Source organism: Carassius carassius, chromosome 45 (genome assembly GCF_963082965.1).
Source record: "Carassius carassius chromosome 45, fCarCar2.1, whole genome shotgun sequence".
Classification (NCBI taxonomy): domain Eukaryota; kingdom Metazoa; phylum Chordata; class Actinopteri; order Cypriniformes; family Cyprinidae; genus Carassius; species Carassius carassius.
The window spans coordinates 14,728,473-14,753,992 of record NC_081799.1 but is presented as its reverse complement, the minus strand read 5'-3'; the positions used below and the strand labels follow the sequence as shown (position 1 = coordinate 14,753,992).

The following is a 25,520-nucleotide window of genomic DNA, read 5'->3' as shown; positions in this document are numbered from 1 at the left end:
TTAGGTAATTTTGTCATTAATTAAGATTTTTTTATGAAATCTGAAAGCTTTCTATCCCTGTCAGTAAACATAAACAAAAAGCGTGCTTCAGAATTGTTTTGAGAAGGTGCTTAAGTTTTTAACCATTTATTATTACTCTAAATTGGGCTGCTTACTATCTTGTAACCTGCAATTATAATTTGCTCATTAAACTCACTTTTTTGAGATGAATGAAAAATAAAAATAAAATTGCCCAAACATATCTGCCATAAAAGTTGGCATCATATATCAGCCATCGGCTACCCTGATTTCTAAATATCTGCATCGGCCAGTGAAAAACCATGTCGGTCGAGCTCTAGTGTGGTGCTCACAGCCTGACGACCTCATCTTTTATTGTCATTCTGAGCACCATAAGTAGCTGTTCAGATATGATCTAAGAGAATTGAAGTCTCCAGTCGCTCGTAATATCCCACTTCCCTCCTCTGCTCTTCAGTTCATTATTAAATCTGAGAATTGTCCCCATATATCAGTATGCAGGAGCATCACATTATAGAGCCATTTGTAGGAGTGGAGCTGGAGTAGTGCTGAGCACAAGCAGAGGATGGATGTTAAAAGCATATTGATTTGTCTATAATGTCATTGTACATCACTAAGTTTTATATCCATATAAATGCGTCCTCAGGTTTGTCCTCGAGGCAACGGCTAAAGTGAGTAAACACTGCTCTTTGTGTAAGTTATGAGGTTTAAACTGCACTGTTTTTACTCCCTGTCCACCTCTGCCTCTCTTTTTCCTCTCCATATATCTCTCTTTTCTTCCTTCCTTCAAGGTTCATTTACCCTCAGGCTTCTGTTGAGAGTGCCGACTCTTTTGCTTCTTAAAAGCTCTGCATTCTCACACAGGTGGAATGAAAGGCAGGTTAAAGCTAATGGTAATCGTCAGTTAAGATCCCTTCTGCCATCATGACAGCAGCGCCTGACAAGGTCACCCGAAGGTCATCGCTTGTCACTTGAGCTTACCGACCACGAAGAGGGGGGTCCAGAGCGTTTCCAAGGCAATTGCACCTTGGGGAATGGGAGACGCTGATGAAAGCTGCAATATTCCCGCAAAATTGTTTCAGCTGACATTTAGGATGTGATGTCACCTACAAAATTGAGGCTTCGGAGGAATGTAGATGTCGATTGGAGCGTTGACGTAGAAAGGCGACAAATATAACCCAGAGTCTTTGAGAGGGCAGAGTCATCGTGACAATGTGCGAGCGGAAGCACGCCGCTTTACGTACTCGGGCGTAATGTTAGCCTAAATAAACAGACGTGCAGGCCTTTTAGCCTGACCCAAACCCTGATCCCTGTTGACAAGCTGCTACTTTAGATCGGATGCGATACAGGCAGCTTGTCTGCGGCAGTTAAGAGCCCTGGCCCTCAGAGCTGAAGAGGTCATAGCAGGGCCGCATGGGTTGGCGGGGTGACACAGTTGCTGTCCAAGCAATGACGGAACATTTGCAGCCATGCCGCACCAGCTATGATGGCCCCTGTATCCTTCTGTCAAGCGCTGTTGTCTTTAGGGTAAGCTCACTCAGGTTAACTGCTCACAGTGGTATCCAACTACTGCCGGCTGCCAGATAAACAGAATGCTCAGATGGAGGTCCAGGAAGCTCATGCAGCGCCTTTTAATTCACTAATTGGGAACAGAGTCAAAAGCTGACCTATATACAGTACAGGCATGTGTTACAGCAATAGGCCATGAGAGTATGGGGACAATAAATAGAATTTTGATTCTTCTTTCTGAATAAATATCAATTGACCCTTCACAGGGAGTTTGATTGATAGGTGATCTGACCAATCACAATGCCAAATCTGCCATTTGGTCTGACAAACATACCAGACCAGAAGAGTAGATTTGTTATGAAACAAAGTCTTAGCTTTATTATCTGGTCATTTTGCAAGAAATTCAAACCATTTTGTGACTCCTTAATGTTTCATGACAGATCAATTGTAGTGCCTCAGTTCAATCAGCACGTGAACTGATCATCTCTTCCTCTTTACTAGTTAAAACATGAATGAACATCAGAAGGTATCTCGTTTCAACCACAGAAAGTTCAAGTTCGTTGACCTTAATCCATTCTCATGTCTGGTTTGTTTATTGTCCAAAATGGCAGATTTGGTGTTATGATTAGTCAGATTGCCTGCCAATCAAACTCCTGGCAAAGGGTTGTGCTCATTTTTAGCCACATTTTTTGTGAATTATATAACAACATGACTATAAAATAATAATAATAAATAAAAAATATTAAACAAAAATATTATTGTAATATTTTAGACAAAAATACAATATTTATATGGGGGGAAATATATTTATTAGTGCTGTCAAATGATTAATCAAGATTAATCACATCCAAAAGAAAAGTTTTTGTTTACATACACTAAGTAGACATTCAAAAGGCCCTTTTTATCGCCGCACGTACCGCCATGGCGGCGGTTTAAAGTGCATTTGCAGCCTTTGACCGCTGAGTGGCGCTTTAACCACAAGTTATCAAACAAGCGCATCAAAGCACATTTTCGCTAATAGACGTCAGTTTTGCCTCACTGATGTGTTAGATTTGATGGCTTCAGTCAGGGAAAATGAAAGAAAAACACTGCAGTTAAAATATTTAATATATTTAATATTTAATATCCACAGACGAAAGTTTGGTACTAATGAAGTTATGTGCATTTCTTAGAACAAATTCAAGCAGGATAAATGTCAAGCCTGTGTCTGAGCCTGTGCTTATATTTTCTCTAAGCTACATGGTATTAAACCATATTTTAGATTTGACACATTTAAAAGGTGTGCAGTATTATTTATATTATATTAATTATGCGTTATATTATTCAAAAGAAATTGTGGTTTACTTTGCATCGGAGCATTAAAAGTGGTAGCCTATTTTAGGGGGGTAGGCTACATACAACCCGAATTCCGGAAAAGTTGGGACGTTTTTTAAATTTTAATAAAATGAAAACTAAAGGAATTTCAAATCACATGAGCCAATATTTTATTCACAATAGAACATAGATAACGTAGCAAATGTTTAAACTGAGAAATTTTACACTTTTATCCACTTAATTAGCTCATTTAAAATTTAATGCCTGCTACAGGTCTCAAAAAAGTTGGCACGGGGGCAACAAATGGCTAAAAAAGCAAGCAGTTTTGAAAAGATTCAGCTGGGAGAACATCTAGTGATTAATTAAGTTAATTGATATCAGGTCTGTAACATGATTAGCTATAAAAGCTTTGTCTTAGAGAAGCAGAGTCTCTCAGAAGTAAAGATGGGCAGAGGCTCTCCAATCTGTGAAAGACTGCGTAAAAAAATTGTGGAAAACTTTAAAAACAATGTTCCTCAACGTCAAATTGCAAAGGCTTTGCAAATCTCATCATCTACAGTGCATAACATCATCAAAAGATTTAGAGAAACTGGAGAAATCTCTGTGCGTAAGGGACAAGGCCGGAGACCTTTATTGGATGCCCGTGGTCTTCGGGCTCTCAGACGACACTGCATCACTCATCGGCATGATTGTGTCAATGACATTACTAAATGGGCCCAGGAATACTTTCAGAAACCACTGTCGGTAAACACAATCCGCCGTGCCATCAGCAGATGCCAACTAAAGCTCTATCATGCAAAAAGGAAGCCATATGTGAACATGGTCCAGAAGTGCCATCCTGTCCTGTGGGCCAAGGCTCATTTAAAATGGACTATTTCAAAGTGGAATAGTGTTTTATGGTCAGACGAGTCCAAATTTGACATTCTTGTTGGAAATCACGGACGCCGTGTCCTCCGGGCTAAAGAGGAGGGAGACCCTCCAGCATGTTATCAGCGTTCAGTTCAAAAGCCAGCATCTCTGATGGTATGGGGGTGCATAAGTGCATACGGTATGGGCAGCTTGCATGTTTTGGAAGTCTCTGTGAATGCTGAAAGGTATATAAAGGTTTTAGAGCAACATATGCTTCCCTCCAAACAACGTCTATTTCAGGGAAGGCCTTGTTTATTTCAGCAGGACAATGCAAAACCACATACTGCAGCTATAACAACAGCATGGCTTCGTCGTAGAAGAGTCCGGGTGCTAACCTGGCCTGCCTGCAGTCCAGATCTTTCACCTATAGAGAACATTTGGTGCATCATTAAACGAAAAATACGTCAAAGACGACCACGAACTCTTCAGCAGCTGGAAATCTATATAAGGCAAGAATGGGACCAAATTCCAACAGCAAAACTCCAGCAACTCATAGCCTCAATGCCCAGACGTCTTCAAACTGTTTTGAAAAGAAAAGGAGATGCTACACCATGGTAAACATGCCCCGTCCCAACTATTTTGAGACCTGTAGCAGAAATCAAAATTGAAATGAGCTCATTTTGTGCATAAAATTGTAAACTTTCTCAGTTTAAACATTTGCTATGTTATCTATGTTCTATTGTGAATAAAATATTGGCTCATGTGATTTGAAAGTCTTTTAGTTTTCATTTTATTAAAATTTAAAAAACGTCCCAACTTTTCCGGAATTCGGGTTGTAGATTAATATGCAAAATGTCAATATTTTCATATATTATGCCTATATTTTAATTTATATTTTAAATATAAATATATTTTTTCCTTTAATAAAACAACACGCATTTTTGTTATTCGTTACCTGTCCTTTATTTTGACATAACTTATTGGGAAAAGGACATTTGTCTGTAAACTGATTAAGAAATTGTTGCATGTTTGTGAAGCACTGTATAATTTCGTTCCCATTATTTATGCCTAATTAGCCTAAAACAAGAAACGAATAAAATTAAACCTGCACGATTAAATCTTTGAAACTCTAAAGAATGGACGGATTAATAAAACGTCCTCACGATTAAACTCAAGTTCTCTCTTTATAATCAATAAAATACACAAGATGTAAAAAATTGCTTTAGTAGTTGGCAACTGAAGTGATTTTAAAGGGAGCCTTCTTTACTTGCTTTAAAGTTGGGCAAAAGCATATTGCCTAAAAAAAAAATCCCAGAATTTTCTTTTTATTTTAGAAAAAAAATCTGATTTATGATTTAAACCGATTTTTAAATCAATATTCACATGATGAATAAATTTTACAAAACAAGTTTTAACATAGTTCTTTATCATTCATTTAGCAGTCAAATTTATAACTGCAACAAGATGATAAAAAAACAGTAATGTTATTACCTTAATGCTTTATTTTTATTTATTTATTTATTTAATACTAGCCCATCATGCATCTAACCATCCACTCAAGATTAAAACTGGCAGCTCAGCAGTGAGTCAGTGTCATGGACGGAGGACCTGTTAATATATTTTCTAGTCTATTTTTCCATCTCGTTATGCCGCTGGTTTAGTTTTTTTTAGTTTTTTTTCTTATAGAACTTATTTGTAAATAGAGCAGACACTTTCTGTGTGTCTACACCAGACACGAGTTGTCATCTGTGCCCCACTGCGCTAAAAATGTGTCTAAACTTGATGACATCACACTATAGTGTCAAATCATCTGAACACAGTGTCAGAACATTTTGTCATAAACAGCATCAGTTCACTGATGGGGATCGTGTCCAGTGTATCCATCACTGGGTTCTGTTGTCTTTTGTTGGATTGCTCCATTTGTGTCCGGTGTAGACCTGGCATGCATTTTTTATTGTTTTATGTTACAGCCCTGCTTGTTTTAATGTTTTTATTAAAAAATTTTTTTATTAAATATCTTAATGTTAATATTAAATATGACTGCATGGTCATATTATCGTATTATTTACTGCCATGCGATCTACAAAAGTAAAGCTTGGCGGGCCGAGCAACGAGATTGATTTTTGGCGGATGTGCTGTGCTTGTGCTCCCGCGGTCGTCTTTATTTCTTCAGGTGAAACATCTCTCTCATTTGGCAGCAGAGTCTGTGAGCAGCAACAACTTCCCCTCCGCGTGCACTGATACCACAAACACGCTCCGCCTTCACTCCGTGGACAAAGGATTTCAGTATGTTTGAAATGTTATGTTCATAACGTAGCCAAAAAAAAAATTTATAAATAAAAAAATCGCCGTTTCACCACTTTAATTTTTTCCTGATAATGAATTTATATTTTTTAATTAACATAATATCGTGGTGTCTCACATTCATTAAAAAAATATATCTACAGAAAGCTTGAAATGTTTTTTAAACGAAAACGAATTGTGTAATCTGTGAATGTTGCAATTCTCTAATCGGAGAGAGCAGCACTGTGAATTTCATCCTACAGCCGACAAGAAAACATTTGTTTATTAATAAATAATTAAAATGTCTCATTTTTCACAATTATTAGGCTACTTCTGCATGTGCTTTGTTGCAAACTTAATGCATGTGCTTGAGCGCGGAATATATTAAGATTTGATTATGTAAATTTAATATAAACCTCTGATTAGTTGAATATAACAAACGAACAACTAGAACTAGAAAAATCTTATGTGGGGGCAGACCATTTTTTAGTCTAACCAAAACAACAGTCCTATATAAACCAGTTCAGCAAGTGAAAGCCTCATAAGACACTGTCCATATGAAAGAGCAAGAGATTCACACCTTTATCTCGACCCCCACAAGCCACACATAACTACCCCCAAAAAACCCAACCCCCTCCAGCTGAACTGAATTCGGTCTGTGTTTTGGCTCTGAGGAACGGTGTGTTACTGGGCTGAAACATGCCTGCACTCAGCAGCACTACTCTTCGTATTCATTATTTTCTCGCAGCTCATATTATTATTTTCACAAGACAATAATTATCATAACAAATTATCAATTAATAATTAATAATTATTTTACGAAAATCATTGTTATTTGTGATCGTGGGTGTTTGGGGAAGGCTTTAAGACCAAGCGGAATCCTCTGTACCCGCCTCACAGTGCGCGGTACTCGCGCTCAGTGAAGCACTGTCTGCGGTTTGACTTTACTAAATCAGATTGAGGCGAGTACAACTTATTGATCATGAGACCAACATTTAGCAAGGCAGGAACACATTCATTCTAACGGAAGGAAGACGTATTTCATTGAGCTAATGCTGTTAAATAGAGAGAGAGAGAGAGAGAGAGAGAGTCTAGTGTAGGGCTATTCTTAAACTTGGAGCTCATTATATTGATTTATATGGATATCTCAAGGAGTTTATAAGTAAAAAATGGTAAAATGTCACAGTGCATGTTAAATAGCCTAAATTAACTTGTGTTAACAATATAATTAGAACTAACAATATACAACCCGAATTCCGGAAAAGTTGGGACGTTTTTTAAATTTTAATAAAATGAAAACTAAAGGAATTTCAAATCACATGAGCCAATATTTTATTCGCAATAGAACATAGATAACGTAGCAAATGTTTAAACTGAGAAATTTTACACTTTTATCCACTTAATTAGCTCATTTAAAATTTAATGCCTGCTACAGGTCTCAAAAAAGTTGGCACGGGGGCAACAAATGGCTAAAAAAGCAAGCAGTTTTGAAAAGATTCAGCTGGGAGAACATCTAGTGATTAATTAAGTTAATTGATATCAGGTCTGTAACATGATTAGCTATAAAAGCTTTGTCTTAGAGAAGCAGAGTCTCCCAGAAGTAAAGATGGGCAGAGGCTCTCCAATCTGTGAAAGACTGCGTAAAAAAACTGTGGAAAACAATGTTCCTCAACGTCAAATTGCAAAGGCTTTGCAAATCTCATCATCTACAGTGCATAACATCATCAAAAGATTCAGAGAAACTGGATAAATCTCTGTGCGTAAGGGACAAGGCCGGAGACCTTTATTGGATGCCCGTGGTCTTCGGGCTCTCAGACGACACTGCATCACTCATCTGCATGATTGTGTCAATGACATTACTAAATGGGCCCAGGAATACTTTCAGAAACCACTGTCGGTAAACACAATCCGCCATGCCATCAGCAGATGCCAACTAAAGCTCTATCATGCAAAAAGGAAGCCATATGTGAACATGGTCCAGAAGCGCCGTCGTGTCCTGTGGGCCAAGGCTCATTTAAAATGGACTATTTCAAAGTGGAATAGTGTTTTATGGTCAGACGAGTCCAAATTTGACATTCTTGTTGGAAATCACGGACGCCGTGTCCTCCGGGCTAAAGAGGAGGGAGACCTTCCAGCATGTTATCAGCGTTCAGTTCAAAAGACAGCATCTCTGATGGTATGGAGGTGCATAAGTGCATACGGTATGGGCAGCTTGCATGTTTTGGAAGGCTCTGTGAATGCTGAAAGGTATATAAAGGTTTTAGAGCAACATATGCTTCCCTCCAAACAACGTCTATTTCAGGGAAGGCCTTGTTTATTTCAGCAGGACAATGCAAAACCACAGACTGCAGCTATAACAACAGCATGGCTTCGTCGTAGAAGAGTCCGGGTGCTAACCTGGCCTGCCTGCAGTCCAGATCTTTCACCTATAGAGAACATTTGGCGCATCATTAAACGAAAAATACGTTAAAGACGACCACGAACTCTTCAGCAGCTGGAAATCTATATAAGGCAAGAACGGGACCAAATTCCAACAGCAAAACTCCAGCAACTCATAGCCTCAATGCCCAGACGTCTTCAAACTGTTTTGAAAAGAAAAGGAGATGCTACACCATGGTAAACATGCCCCATCCCAACTATTTTGAGACCTGTAGCAGAAATCAAAATTGAAATGAGCTAATTTTGTGCATAAAATTGTAAACTTTCTCAGTTTAAACATTTGCTATGTTATCTATGTTCTATTGTGAATAAAATATTGGCTCATGTGATTTGAAAGTCTTTTAGTTTTCATTTTATTCAAATTTAAAAAACGTCCCAACTTTTCCGGAATTCGGGTTGTAATTCGATTTTTTTAAATGAACAATTCCTGTATTAAATGGGACAGCGACCTTTATATCAAACATTTTTAAATCGTCCACAGCTGAGCATCGCGGGAGACTGATCTGCGCCAGAGCACGTGAAGTGAATGTGATGCACGAAGTCATTTTCAGATGCAATGAAAAAAAAAAAAAAAAGCCTGGATAGCCAATATTAGGCCCAGGCTCTGTTCTGAAGTATAAAATTTTAACGGATTAATCACCTATTTTCATTTGCTGCATGTTTTCTTTATTTTTTATTTTTTAAACACGCTAAAAAATAAATCGGAGTTTGTGAGAGGAAAAAATATAAGTCATGTATAAGTTGCATTATATTACATTTATAAATAATAACGACTGGCCTAATAATGTTATAATGTACCAACAGGATATTTTAGTTCCCTTCACTTTACAACAAATCCTTTAAATTTAACAAATTTATCAGAACAAAACAAGAATTAAAAATATATAATTCTAATGGATAAATATAATTAACTAACAACAACTGGGATGGTTCGAGAGGTACATTTGCATTGCCCATGAACATAAGACAGTATATTACAAGCACTTCCTCCCAGAGGTTTCCCCACATGTCCAGCGCTGACAGCAAGCGCATAAAGGACTGGGTCAACGAATTCCTACACTCCCCAAGTAACTCTGTTGCCCACCGACGTCTGTACTTTTGAAGACACTTTCACTTAAAATACACTTGTTTTAAATACATTTAAAAAACTGTTAATATTATATGTTAGTAGTCGTATTTTATCTGGCGGTTTCTATAAAAAAATAAAAAATAATAAAACCTATATTTCCCTCAAGACCTAGTCATAATTTAAGTTTTAATTTAAATGTGTCTGCTTCTATTTTAGCCAATTTATTTTCAATAAACTAAAACAAAAATAATAATAATATTAAAAAAAAGGAAAACGAATACAGCTCGTTATCAGACTGTAAAAAAAATCAGATGAAAAAGTCATGACAACACATTTTTAAGGTTGGCTACTTTAACTTATAGAAATAATTTAAGCAATTTAATGCGTTTTTATACTAGTTTAAATCTTAATTTTTTTATACTATTAAACTGAATTTAAAATCTCATAGAATTTTAAGTTTAAACGGGTGAAAATACCACAGTGAATGTTAAATATAGCCTAAATAACAGAAGACCTTGATTTTACCATGAAACTAACAATATAATTCGTTTTTTTTTTTAAATGAACAATTCATGTATAAAATGGGACAGCAACCTTTATATCAAACACTTTTACGTTGTCCACAACTGAGCAACGCGGGAGGAAGGTATTGCGCAAGAGCGCACAAGTGAATATGAAGAGAATTTTTAGGGGGTAGGAGAATTTTTTTGTTGTTAAATTTTCATATGCAATGAAAAAAATGGGATAAACACGAAATAAGTAAATAAAATAAATTGATATACAGTATATCCGCTTAGCTTACCTGTTGGGTTTACCTCTCTCATTCTGGACACATCCAAATGTATTCATATTCGTGATGTTGCTTATTTGCAGCTAAACTATTATTTATTAGGTAAAATAGCCTTTGTGGTTCACGTGTGTTTCAGTATCGACAGGAAAAATATTATAATGAGCAAAAATGTGCCACAGTAGACCGCTGCTCATTCTGAACTGCGCTGTTTACAATGAATATGTGCGCGTGAGGCACCAGCGCATAAAACAGCTGAAATATACCATACTCAATTTTTGCTCACACAGTTAAGGCATAATTGGAGACAGTTTGAAAAATCAAGAACAATAGCAGTTAATAAGAATTATTGCTGTTAGTGCGGTCTTAATGCTGGACCGTTCTCATTTCGTTCTGCATATGGAACTTGAAGGATTTTATTTATTTATTTTTGCTAAGAGCATGAATGAAAAAATATATATATTTTTAATCCGTGTGTGTGTGTGTGTGTTCCTATATATATATATATATATATATATATATATATATATATATATATATTAGGGCTGTGAATCTTTGGCAAGGCAGCGATTCGATTCGATTACGATTCATAGGTTTTCGATTCGATTCAAGAAGGATTTTTGCAATTTAAGAACGATTCAATTCGATTCGATTCACAATTAAATTCGATTCGATTCGATTATAACGATTCGATTCTGCATTCTTTAAGTGCATTCATGGGATTATTTAAATGCTTCTACTAAATTCTTTAAATGCTTAGTCAGGGGGCAAATTACAGTAGCATTTATGGTTAGAGAACCATAGGTTATAAAAAAAAAAAAACTTTTGTCCATTGTTAAATGCTAGTTTAATGATGCGACATGGCATACGTAAAAATGTATGTAGGCCAAGTTTTTAAAAAAGAGCTTAAAGAGTATTATGTATAAGCTAACATTTTGTCACACCAGGGGCGTAGCCATAATTTCAGAAGTGACAGAAATGTCAAATACAATCATTTTATGTATGTAGCCTATATAATATTAATAATAATAATTATTATTATAATTATTATTATTTTTTTTTTTTACAAGGAATTATCTTCTTTTTTAATTACTTTTAATTAGCTGTAATAAATTAAATACACTGCTGGACAATAATCAATCATTTGTAATCGATATTTTTTTCCTAATGGCAATTTTATGATTGTTTTATATACTAGGCTACATTTAATTAGCAATTATTAAAATTTTCTGCACAGAATAAGGTAGAAAATATACTTTATAGTTTCTGTACTGTAATAAATGTCAATTAGCACTGCGTCATTCATAAACTGTTTGTGGGTTTCATCAGTTCATTCTGCTTTTATTCAGTTTAGCTGCAGATATAGCCTGGCACGTCTATGAGAGCGAGATCGCTTCTCTTTCAGTGAGAAAACGTCTTCATCTCTGTTTAACTTTTCCTCTCCATCAGCGAATGATTCTGAGAGAAAACGTGCCAGATGTCTGTTTGCTAATGAAACAAACGCTAGGCTACTTTCATGCATATTATCAGATAAATCTCGTGCTCTTATTTCAAGGTCGTTGTTAATGCTGTGGTTAATTTTAAAAGTTTCCTTCGTATATTCGGTTCATCCGCATTGTTTAAACACATTTATCATTCAGTGGAACTGTGCGTATGATTTAGACACTTACATTTCTTCTCCGTCCATGCAATAAATACAGCTGTCGACGGCTCCGGTAACTCCGTCGGTAAGATGCAGAGAGCCATTGACAAACTACAGAAAAGTAAAACTACTTCACGTTAGCATTACTGTCCACGAGTCCTATAGATCACACGTCAGCTGCGCCAGAGACAGTGGAGCGCGTGAAGGACAGATAAGAGGCACGATTCACGAACACTCTTCAAGGTCTCCATTAATTCATGCGTGTAGTAATTTAATGTGTATACATTTTGAAAGCATTGAATCGCTATAGAAATTGGGATTCATTCGATTCTTAGCATTTTGAATCGATTACTGTCCAAGATCGGCGATTCACGATTCAAAAATCATGTTTCAAGATCGATGCATATGAATCGACAGGGTTTGTAAACGATGCATCGAGAAAACGAGTGAATCGTTACACCCCTAATATATATATATATATATATATATATATATATATGGGAACACACACATGGATTAGAACATTTAATATTTTTATTTTACATTTAATCATGATTAATCATTTGACAGCACTAATATTTATATAAATGATATTACAATAATAATTACAAAACTTTAACTTAATTTTTCATTTTTACTTTTACTTTAATTTTTTGTATAGTGTAAATAGTACATTAATTGTAAATTGTTAAAATAATTGTAAATTGTCTTAATTTCTACATTTTCAAAACATCAAAGCATCACATCTTTATTTTGGCAGGAGACTTCAGGATGATTACATTAAGTCTTCGTGGGAAGATGGTTGGCACATGTTATGTTTACACATGCATGTTATAAGCAACCAAAACTCAAAGTACAGTAGATGCAAAGATGAGTTTGTATGGATCACAAGTTGCAACACTTCACATGCAGCCCATATATTTATTTAAATGCTTTGCAGTTCGGTAATCAAACATATTGCATATCAGTGTTTTTTTTTTCTTCTTACATGCAGATGTGAGTGTTACAGTTATTACTTCACAGCTGATTGGTAAACAAAACCAGTTAATGATAATGATTTCACAATTTATTTTTATTTATCCAGTCAAGCTGTTTGGATGTCTCATTTGATATTAGATATAATTCAAAATATATTTTGTTTTGCTCAGACTAATGCAAGTCATACAGATTTGGAAATGGCACAAGGGTGAATTTTCATTTTTGGGTAACTGTCCCTTTAATTTGTCAGCCAATCACAGAGACCCATGTGAAGATGGAGGCTAGAGTATTTAAAATTGTCTCCTGAATGTAAGCCAACACTGACTCACATAGACCAGACCCTCCTCACCTCCACAAGAAATGGGATATTTCTCCCTCTACGGGCCGCCATCTGCTCCAGTATTAAAACAGGCATTATATCGTGCTGAAAAGAAGAGATATTTAAAGTGTAGTCATTGGAAACTGAGGGATTTGACTCTGCAGCAGGAAATAGACAATTTATTATAAGCAGCCTAGCACACTAGTGGATTATCTATAAAACTTTCATGGCTGTCCCTCGGTGGCAGGCAGCCATAAAACTTCCCGAATGAGGGACTTGTTAATTTACTTGTTAAAGCAAATTAAAAATTTATAAGCGCTTTTAGGTAAATGAGATCCTCTTTCATTGGCGCTCTAGTGGGATTCTTACTCTTTCTTTCAGCTCCTTGGAGAACAGGTTAGTTGTGCTGAAACGCCACAGAAGAACAATAAAAGCTGGTAAATTGTTCCAGGTTTTATTACTGTCGAGCTCCACAGCTGCTGTAGTGCGTAACTAAGGAAGAACAGAAGCCGATAGCAACAGAATCCCATGGGTTTCCAAAGGAAGAGAAGGGTCAGCCGAGCTGTTCAAAGCAGGGGTTTAGATGAAAAGGGTATTGGGGTTTGCGAACAGCGCCGTTTAAAAGGCCAATGCGGTGGAGTCTGGCTTTGTGTTTGACTGCATCGGGTTGTGGGCCGAGCCTGTGGGAATAGTTCAATAGACTTGTAAAATTTTATCATAACACCGGCAAGCACTTTTCAGCAAGTGGGCAAAGGAAATAATTGACTACATGTGCTAACGATAATCCTATAAAAGCTTCAAAAGCCATTTTAAGAGTCTAGTCAGAGGATTTCAAAGGACGCTTAGCCCATTACTCAAACTTTGTTTCCACCTCTGAGGAACCGTCAGTGAATTTCTACCAAAACTATACTGTTTCGTTCTTTCAGTGCGTTCTTTTCTCTCGAACATGCTTAGCAATACACCATCTCCTTGTGCTATCACACTTTGAATGGATGCTCATCTACACTCTCGCCTTGAGCTGCAACGTTTTACTCTTTACAAGTGCTTCCATCTCTGTATAAACTAATATGGATTTTACAAGCTAGCTCTTAATGTATGTCAGTATTATTTCAGATTAAGGCACCATTCTCCAGGAGTGTCATTGAAAGCCGCCGCTCCCACTTTCACATTTAAAGAGCCATTAAAACTGCCTGTTATATGGAAACTCCAAGCAATTGTGCTCTATGTCTTTGAGACAGTCCCTATAAAATACATTTAGGCTTATGGACTATTGTACCTGTACTTGTAATGGATGTGGGGCTTCGGTGCGGGCGCCAGTGCGAAATCGCAGTAAATTCAAATAAAAAGGCTTGTTGTATTGCAGAACTTGTTCGCAAAGCATACAAATAAAATGCAAATAAAAAAGTTGATCGCAAAAAAAGAACTTGTTCGCAAAGTGCCGGTGTGAATTAATGTGACTTTTTATCAGTGTAATGCAGTCAGAAGCTGTTATGCTTGGCCTCCTCTTGCAACGTAGGAAACAAACTACCTTCGTTTTCTCGCTAAGTGCAATGTGATTACAGCGCAATAAAACGGTGCTATCTATAAAACAACCATTGACGACTGACTTTCTTTTTGTGGGCGGTCGCGAGAGCCGGGTTAACACGTACAGGTCTCTTTGACCTTTTTATGGGGAAGGCAAAACGAGAAGCTCTTTCCATTACTGCCTCACATCAAAGCCTTGGCAGCATAAATTAATCTTTAATAGCGTGGAGGCTTTTGTGCCAGGGAACCATGCTGACTGCTTATTGAAAACAGTTGTTAATTCTATACTTCAGTAAACTCAGACAGGGGGGAGGGAGAAATCAGCCCTAACAGGGAACAGATTGAGGCAAAACAAGAACTTACTGTGTTGAAATTAATGGCAGATGCACTTACTGGTAGTTTAAATGTTTCATTAGATGCTAATGTCTTACTGTGTTTTTAATTGTTGAGGAATTAGTTGCTGGAATATGAAAACCATCTGTTTGTTATCTTCCTGGAGGGGGAATCTTTACTCAGGCTCTGCTCTCTGGGTTGTTAAAGGAGTTTATCCTTATGGTGCAACCTGGTGGAGCTGTCAGTCTTCATTAACGTCATTATGATTGCACAAGAAAGACTGTGAAAACCCACAGACGCCCGTCTGCACACATACACACTCACAAACAACGCTTTTATGTACACGCTTGCATGCACGTACATATGGGAGATACTTGCTTTCCAAAGAAATATCATTTTTACAAGAAACTGCATTAAGTTTGTTATGACAGTTAATCTAGAAAGCAGCAGTAGGTAACGATCATATGCCAAAACCAAGCTGAGTATGGCCAGAAAGAGCAGGGGGGCAATAAAAATGAACACAATAGATATCATACTTCATGCGTCTAGACTTCTGACTAATTTTAGAGTTAGCAAGATAACCTGTTAAACCTTTAAAGTGGAGTAATGGGCGATGTGTGGACATAGAGGTTTATAGACAGAACTGCTTGAGCTTTCTGATTTATTGACTGTGGGAGGAAACCCGATTTGCACTGAACTTTTTGATGATGGTAATTTATCGTGGCTGCCCGCATTGCACTTTTTCTTTTACGCCTCTATTAATCAAATCTCTTCAAAAATTGCTCAGAGAACTCATAAGAAATGACCTGCATGCCTACAGGAAAAAGTACTTGTTCATTTTTCAAAGGCTATTTAAGAGACATTAAGTTTAATGGAATGGGGAAACTAATAACAAATAGAGATGTTCCGATACCCTTTTTCTCTTCCCGATACCGATTCCGATACCTGGGCTCAGGGTATCGGCCGATACCGAGTACTGATCCGATACCTGGGTGTGTATCTGTATATACAGCTGTATATACTACTAGCCCTGTGTAAATTTCTAGAATTATTTTATGGTGTGCTCCAGACATATCCCTTGATAAAACATGAACAAATACATGGTTAACTACTGTATTTATTACAGTAATTTTATGATCTGACATGAATTTGACAGTAATATTATTTAATTTCTTCAAATGCAGCCAAAAATCTAACACCGCAAACTAAAAAAGGTATTTTAGTATTTTAGTTTTACAATATTGGTGTATAAAAAACTGCAACAAATAAGTCTAGGAATATAAAAAATTCTATATTAATCAGATAATCTCTTTACAACAAAACAAGTAAAAAACAATCAACCGTCTAGGCATAATTATTATTATTAATAGAGAAGTATTATTACTACATAGAGACGTAGCTAAATCTACTGTAGGCTACAACAGTAGCTTAATATATTGTCAATTTACTCGCCATGAAGATCTTTGAGTGTCTGTGTTTATGATATGACAGTTTTCTCAAATGAAACGTTAAATTCTCATGAAGTGACGGTTTATGCGTTCATGTCCTCATATAGTGACACATGGCAGAGACTACAAAACAGCGAGCTCCCGCGCATCTGCGCCCGTCAACCACAGAGATGTAGAATTTGCAGGAGTAATATTTAAATAGTATTTTGCAGTTTAATATTCACAGACACTAGTATATATATTCGGCTACAGTCTGGAGCCCTGCGCTTAGACTAACACGGAAGCGACTGAACGCAGCTGCGGGTAACGAATATACTCAAACTTACTACCGGTTCTACAGAGACGCTGGTATCATCACATTTTAAAATTTTCAGCACCGTCTTGGTCCCTAGTCGCCGTTTTACTGTCTGGTTGGTCCAGTCTGAAATACTGCTAAACAGCGGACATACTGCTAACCACTGATCTATAATATAGAAGCGGCTTCACTGTCTGTTGGCAGTTTAGAACGCGATGAGCGATCCAGTCATATATAGATCAGTGCTGCTAACGCGTTTTCATTTCTTCTTCGCTGCTCTACACAGGGGTTGCTTGTGGCATTACAGCACAACTTCCTGTGTTTGCAATACATTCTGAGCAGCGAAGAAGAACCGTGCAGCGGTTAGGCAAAGCTAGCGTTCATAACTAGGTCTTGAAAATGGTATCGGATCGGTATATGGGTTCATGTACTCGCCGATGCCGATGCCAGAATTTGTTGTGGTATCGGAGATATTTCCGATACTAGTATCGGAATCGGAACAACTCTAATAACAAATCCTTTCATTGATTTGCAATTCTAGGTGTACCTGCTTAACTGGTTAAAGGTAGATGTACTATCTGAGTTTGATGGCTCTGTTAATATTTGATTTTAAACCTAACTTAGAGTAAATAAATATACAATATCTTTTTACATAGACATTTACATTATATACATAGCAAAAATGCTTCCTGGTAGTCATTTATTTACTGTTGTTTTTCTTCAGAACCTCTAATTCTGAGTATGAAACTTGATGTAACATATCATGTATCATGTAAAATCATTGAAAAAACGTTTTACTTCTCACAACTGTTTTTAACTCTTCACCTAAATGTTAAACAGGCTAACATATAAGGCCATAAAATGAATGACTTTATTATAAATGCCCAGGATACAATAGTTTCCTGTCACCTGAATTGGCCAATACTGATATAAAACCTGTTTATGTAATGTTTATCTGGAGCTCCTAACCAGTGTAAGCTTTCTGACCATAGTCACTTATTGAAAAGTAATACCAGCTTTTGCGACGTTTGGGTTGACAAAAACATACACACACTGTAAAATAAATGTATTAGTTATTAATAAGTCTAATGAAAACAACCATGCTTACACAAAATGTTATAATATTAGCTTATAAGCTTAATAGCTAAATAAGATATTAAATACAGAAATGTTACAATTAACAGTAGTATTTTATTTGATTATATTATTATTCATTGTGCTTTCATTATTTTATTTTATTTATTTATTTTTATTTTTTTGTAGGAATGCTTTTAATATATTTTTCTCTTTAATATGTTTCTCTTGAGCTTAAATGGGCAGAATGCCAATTGAAGAAAACATGAAAACCTGTGGTGCTGTTAATGCCATTACATCGAGTTATATGAAATGTACATTATGAACCACATTTTTACATGAGCTCTATCTCACAGAGTCCACGAAGTGATTCAAAGGAGGTTTCAGAGGATCATCAGCCAAATCTAATAAGTGCTGATCGACTGGTTTACACCTGCACTTTCCAGCTGTCTGCTTTTCTCATTTGGTGATGTGTCTCTCATCTGAGATGCTTAGTGAAGTCTAAATGAAGACAGAACAGTATTTGACCTTGACTGAGTGATGTACTTCCCTTGAGGTGGAAGTTTAGAAGAAGTTAATGAGACAGCTTATTGAAAATGAGATGTACTGTAGATGCATATAAGAAAAGCAGTCATTAGACATACACATAACCTAGATGACTTGTCTAACTTCTGACTTTACAGTTGCCTGTCCTCCTTTTTGTCATTGCCAGCTCTCACTCGCTCTCTAACTGAGCAGTGCGGGCCTCTTATCACGGTGGCCTGCTGGTAGGAGCAAACGTATCTGCCTGGAGTCAGTGAGCTCTCCCTCTGAGAGAGATCCTTTCACATAGCTAATGGCTACAGAAAAGGAACATTTCATTTTAATTATGTACTTTACTCAAGGGCCCTCTTCCCTGCAGTCCCTTATCCCGCCTGTGCGCCTTTAACAACCCACATCCTGCACCAGTGAAAAGAGATATTCTCCAACCCTCATCTTATTCCCTCCTCCTGTCCCGCCGCCTTTGTCAGGAGCTATCGCAAAGAATCTGTTTTTATTCTCCTACGTGATGGGGAAGTATGAAAGAGCGAGTGAGACAGAGAAAGAGGGAATGTCTGGGAGGGAAAGATAGGAAAAGAAATGCGCGGGCCAATCTATCTCTCCATCTCGGTAAACAACCCCCCAGTGCGCCATGGCCTACTCTGCTTTTTCCATTAAGTGACACTGCAGTCATTTACTGTTCATCTTGACTCATAAAACAGGCTTTTTATGTGCTGTGAGATGAAGGCGGCGGGTTTTGGCAGGGCGAGGGGTGCAGAAACAGCCATCTGAATGGCGAACCTTCAGAAGACATATATCGCAGACCTTGACGACAGTTGCCGGGTCCCAGGAGTATGGCATTGTTCTCCAGACTTTACTGGGGCTCAGATGTTTTTGGAATTCATGTCCTCCTCCCATTTTCCCCCTCGCCACTTCTCCTCCTCCTCACTATGCTCTTGTTCTTTATGATTTCTAGTCTGCTGAAGGACACCTGCTGTGAATCTATGGTTCTTGCATGGAGAGAGTGGCTTACCAAATGGAAATCGGCTTTTGATGTGGTTCGGTTGGATTCTATTTCTCTTTCTCACAAGTTTGTTATGAAGTCAGGCCTCAGTGGTTGAAATCATATGGATATCGGTGACCAAAGCCAAACAGGTTGATTATACCACAGAAAAGGCATTTCTGCGTAATGCATTTCTTAATTAAGTTATTTATTTATTTATTGTTTTTATTTTATACGAGTGGAGGAAATCACTTTTCCAAGAACAAAGCAGTTCCTTACTTGTCAGGAGCTGTGCATTACTCTTTGTGCCAAAGCTCTAGCATATGAAACTTATTTTATTGTCCTATTCAATAAAAATTTAATTGTTTAGCATTTATTAATTAAAATTTTTTGATGAAATTACCTGAAATGATGATCACAGAATCTAAAGATCTCTCATATGATTGCTTATCTTAATGGATATTTTCACGCAGCAGCAAAATTTGGTTGGCAGTTATTCTGCTATTTTACATAGTAAGATCAGTAAGATTTTTTCATATATATACTCAATCAATTTAAACTAAATTTTGTTGCTATTTTGAAGAACTGAAAGTCACTGGCCAACTCAAACCTGGTCTTAAGTCCGGCGCAATATATTTTTTTTGTTATTTAAAGAGCACGTTAGTAATGAACAATGCATGTGCACTTTGCTTATTACACACACAGCGAGCAGCCACACATTTTTTTATCCGGCAGCCATATCACCCTGGAGCCCAAGACCGGTTTCCCACTGAAGCTAAGCAGGGCTGAGCCTGGTCAGTACCTGGATGGGAGACCTCCTGAGAAAACTAGGTTGCTGCTGGAAGAGGTGCTAGTGAGGCCAGCAGGGGGTGCTCACCCTGTGGTCTGTCAGGGTGTCCGCGGATCCTTAAAAAGTCTTAAATTCCATAATGTAAAAATAAGGCCTTAATTAGCATTAAAATGTCTTAAATCCGCGTTTCAAAGGTCTTAAAAATACAATCAAACCGACACCATAAAGAAGATTTTATTTTCATTTTAAAATCATGTAACATTTCATCTATTTGTCACGCAGAAAAAATAGGCGGAACCATCTAATAAATTACAAGTTCGCGGGGAAATTTGATAGGTGCGTGACTGGATATTAACGTCAGCAAATGGTGAAAATGTCTTGCTTTAACCATGGGGAAGTGCAAATATAATGAAAACTGGTTACATAACCCTAAATTTGCGTCGTGGTTAAGACCAGTTTGTGGCAATGCTTTCGAGGTCCGGTGTATATTGTGCAAGAAAGTTTCAAAACTCGGAACAATGGGGATCAAAGCTTTGGAGACCCACATGCAGTGCGAAAAACACAAAGCGGCTGCGGAAACCTGTCGGAAAACACCAGGTATTTCTCAGTTCTGTTCCGTTGCGCCCACCTCAGTACCACAGAACGCAGCTCCATGCCTTACTCCGGCATCTGCATCCGCTTCAAGCACCACGGTTTCTACACCACAAGACATCCGAACAACGTTTGGCTCCACCGCAATGCTCAGAGCTGAGGTACTCTGGTGTCTGCGTACTGTAACAAAGCACCAGTCCTATAACGCTAATGATGCTATCGGGGACATTTTTCGAACCATGTTTCCCGACTCTGAAATCGCTCGTACATTTGCGTGCGGTAAAGACAAAACTGCATACATTGCCAGATTTGGACTGGCTCCTTACATAACCAAACTCCTCGTTGCAGATGTTAACAAGGAAATGTTTGTTTTAATGTTTGGCGAGAGCCTTAATGAAACGTCCAAAAATAAGCAATTGGACTTGCATGTCCGATATTGGGGACAAGATCTCGTCCAGTCAAGATACTTAGGTTCACAATTCATGGGACATGGGACAGCTCAGGATTTGCTTCACCATTTCAAAGTAAGTACCAACCCATCACTAATCATTTTTATGCATTCTAGCTAGCAGTAATTATTATTATTTTTTTATATGTAGTGTGTATGTATATATTAGACACATTCATATTTGTAATATTTTTGAAAGAAGTTTTTTATGCTCATCAAGGCTGCATTTATTTGATCAATAATAAAAAATAAAAAAAATAATAAATTATTAAATATGTATAGCCCAAGTAATTTATTCCTGTAATGGTAAAACTGAATTTTCAGCATCATTACTCCAGTCTTCTGGATCACACGATCCTTCAGAAATCATTTTAATTTGCTGATTTATTATTAATGTTGGAAACTTTTGTGCTGCAATATATTTTATAACCTGTGATACTTTCAGGATTCTGATTAATACAAAGTTATAAAGGAAGAATGTTTTTTTAAAATAAAGCTTTTGACTGACCCCATCAGAAAAGGCATAACTTTTCAGATTTTGATAAAAGATTACCATGGCAAACAATTTTTTTTTCTGTGTATTAACTTGCACGGATTAATTGTTCACCACAAGATTAGTAATATGCGCTAACAAAGTAAATAGGGTCAATTTTGATTTCATGCCGACTTTGAAATAGAAAACCATTGTTTTAAAATGTAATAATATTTGGTAATATTACTGTTTTGTTTTCTATTTTTGATCAAATAAATGCAGCCTTGGAATATTGGCATACCAATATGCCAAACTTTGATCTCATTATTTTATTTAACTTTTGTTTGTAGGAATGTGCACAGCAGCTAGACTTGCAAAAGCTTCTATCTGTTTCTATGGATGGTCCAAATGTAAATTGGAAGTTTTTAGAACTGCTGCAACAAGAGCATCGTGAGCAGTTTGGTGGCACACAGCTAATTGTGGTGGGGAGCTGTGGCCTCCACACCCTACATAACGCCTGCAAACATGGTTTCTCCATTTGGAAGCTAGAGAAGGTTCTGAGGGCCTTGCACATACTCTTCCACAATGCGCCAGCTAGGAGGGAGGATTTCACTGCTCTGACCAAATGCACAAAATTTCCACTTCCGTTCTGTGGACACAGGTGGCTCGAAAATCTACCAGTCGTGGAGAGAGCTTTGGAATTCTGGCCATCAGTGACCATGTACATGGATGCAGTCAGGAAAAAGAAGCTACCAAATCCGGGAACAGCATCGTATGACACTCTTGAAGTTGCTGAAAAAGACCCTCTTATTCTGGCGAAGCTACATTTCTACATGGCCATCACAAGGACCTTCAGTCCTTTTCTTACCTTCTATCAAACGGATGTACCAGTGATTCCGTTCCTTGCCAAAGACTTGGCTGAGCTGATGAAGGTAATTCTATTACTGCACTCTACTCTGATAATGCTAATAATTAATCTGATCATTTTAATTGTAATCTTATGGAAGTTTGCATATCTTAGCGGACAATGGTATTAAGCAAACAAAAAGAACAATACTTGTTACAATAGTATACTACAATAGTCTTTTTATGTTGAATTTCAATTAATTAAATTGAAATAAATTAAATTAAATTAAATATATACTTTGTGTGTCTTTTGGCAGAGTATGCTGAGGCGTTTTGTGAAGAAAGAGGTACTCAAGGATATCAGTTTACTGCAGCTGGTCAGGCTGGATGTCAGTGACAAACAGAGCTGGGTCAACCTAAAGGAAGTAAACATGGGATTGGGTGCAGAATCACTCCTTAAGGTATTCTTTCACCTATAAAATTTTAATTTTGATGGATTCAGCTGAAAGCTTGATTTTTATAATAGGTAATAATAGGTTATAATAGGCTGTTTACATCCTCCCACCAGGAACTACAGAAACAGAAAAAGATAGGTGAACTCACAGCCCTGGAGTTTAGGAAAGACTGTGTCAAGGTGATGTGTACCATCACCCAGAAAGTACAGGAAAAGAGCCCATTAAAGTATCCTGTAGTGAGGCAGGTGGCCTGTTTGGACCCCAGCATGATGATGTCTGACCCTGACTGGTGCAAGAGCAATATGACAAAACTGGTGCAGAGGTTTTTGCAAGCCCAACAGTTGTCAGGAGGTGTCTCTGCTGGTAGGAAAGATTAGTTTAGTTCTATCAGAGTGTATTAAATCAAGTTATGAAATATGCTTTTAAATGTAAAAAATGACTTGTGTAAATATTATGTATTAATTTATATGCATACATTTTTATAATTAAATTAATATTATTTTGTTGTTTTCTTCAGGTGATGTTATAATCCAGCAATTCAATGATTTTTTTATCTGTTGAAAATGAGAGCTTATTCTCATACAAACCAACAGAAACCAGGCTAGACATATTCCTGCATGGAGTTCTTGGGCAGTGCGATGAGTTATGGAGCTTTTGCAAGAAACTGCTTCTCCTGTCCCATGGGCAGGCAACAGTGGAGAGAGGATTCTCCATTAATAAAGAAGTGGAGACCTGCAAAATGCAGGAGGAGACAATGGTCAGTCATCGACTAATATGTGATTATGTCAGCATCTATGGGGGGCTCCTCAATGTCCCTATCTCAAAGGAGTTACTGGCCTCTGCTGCATCTGCTAGATCAAGATACAGAATGCACCTTGATCAGCAGAAAAAAATCAAAATCACTGATGTCCAGGCAGAGAAGCGCAAAGCTTTGGAAGACGGCATCGAGGACCTGAAAAAAAAGAAGAGAATTCTGGTCCAGGTATCTTCGAGCCTGCAGAAGGATGCTGACCAGCTTGCAGAAGAAGCTGAGGGAAAAGCTGGCACCTTGATGGCAAAGCTCATTACAAAATCCAACACACAGAGGAAGCGATATAAAGAAAAAACAAATGAATTACAGCAAATTGAGACAGAGTTGGATACAAAGGGCAAAGAACTGAGATCTATACAGTAAAAACCCAATGTTCAGATTATTGGCATGCAGTGTACATGCCTCATGTTACTGCTGTGCAGTTTGTTTGAAATCTTTGTAGGCTGTCGATGTTCTGCCTAATGTTTAGTCAGTCTTTGCACTATGTTTTGCAATTTATTGTTCTTTCACGCCTTCAATATGTCAATAAACAATGTGTGTTAAGGATCGTAATTGGTGGTATTGTTTGCTGTTTGCAAATTTGTTGATATGAAATTGGTCTTAAATTTAATTCTGCATGGTATTAAAAAGGTCTTAAAAAGTCTTAAATCTAACTTTCAGAAACCTGCAGATACCCTGTCTGTGTGGGTCCTAGCGCCCCAGTGTAGTGATGGGGACACTATACTGTCAACAAGCACCGTCCTTTGGATGAGACGTTAAACCGAGGTCCTGACTCTCTGTGGTCATTAAAAATCCCAGGAAGTCTTTCGAAAAGAGTAGAGGTGTGACCTCGGCATCCTGGCTAAATTCGCCATTGGCCTCTGACCATCATGGCCTCTTAACAATCCCCATATCTGCTGATTGGCTTCATCACTCTGTCTCCTCTCCACCAGTAAAGCTGGTGTGTGGTGGGCGTTCTGACGCACTATGGCTGCCGTCGCATCATCCAGGTGGATGCTGCACACTGGTGGTGGATGAGGAGATACCCCCTGACAATGCAAGCGCTTTGAGTGCCTAGTGCAACTGGCTTTTAGAGGGGATGGGAGATGAGACTCTGATTGGTTTATTGCATGTTATGCCCAAAAAACACGATTTATACTTCTGCGTCGGACCTACGCAGTAAAATTTATGCTGTAGGCTATGCGTTAGTTTTCATTTATACTTCTGCCTCATGTGTGTGTTGACATGTATCACACATGCAAACCACTAGTCCGCAGTATCCACAGGCAGTTCGCTGGTGTAACCTGAAGACCACGGCAAAAGCCAAAGAAGAAGCGGCTCTTTTAGAGAAGCATTATAGCCGTGACGGCGGCAAATAAATATCAAGTCATTAAATCATTATTTAAAACTACGAAAGGAGAAAACAATGGAACAAGAGAAGATGGCATTCTTTCCATCTCCACAAAGATTTGTATCACGGCAGATCATCGTTGTTTGTCGCGAACAACTACTGTTGAATAGTGCTATTTAGTATAATAAATGATAAGACACTTGTTTTTTTGCTTTGCTTTATTTTATATAAGAAGGTGCAACATTAAAATACATTAAAGTGTACATAAACACACACAAAACTAAAATACATACGGAAGGAGGGGTTCTAGCAGACCAAGCACAGCACTTGTTGTCCGTGTAGAATTGACGTGCTGTTAGATTTTTTGAGAGGTGCAC

The 25,520-nt window shown here is 37.5% G+C and overlaps 1 protein-coding gene and 1 pseudogene across 4 annotated transcripts in view; both read left to right on the top strand.

Moving 5' to 3' along the window:
- Positions 1 to 25,520, top strand: part of auts2a (activator of transcription and developmental regulator AUTS2 a) — a 395,578-nt gene that overhangs the window by 152,925 nt on the left and 217,133 nt on the right. The window lies entirely within an intron of this gene.
- Positions 20,128 to 20,244, top strand: LOC132128321 (5S ribosomal RNA; annotated as a pseudogene).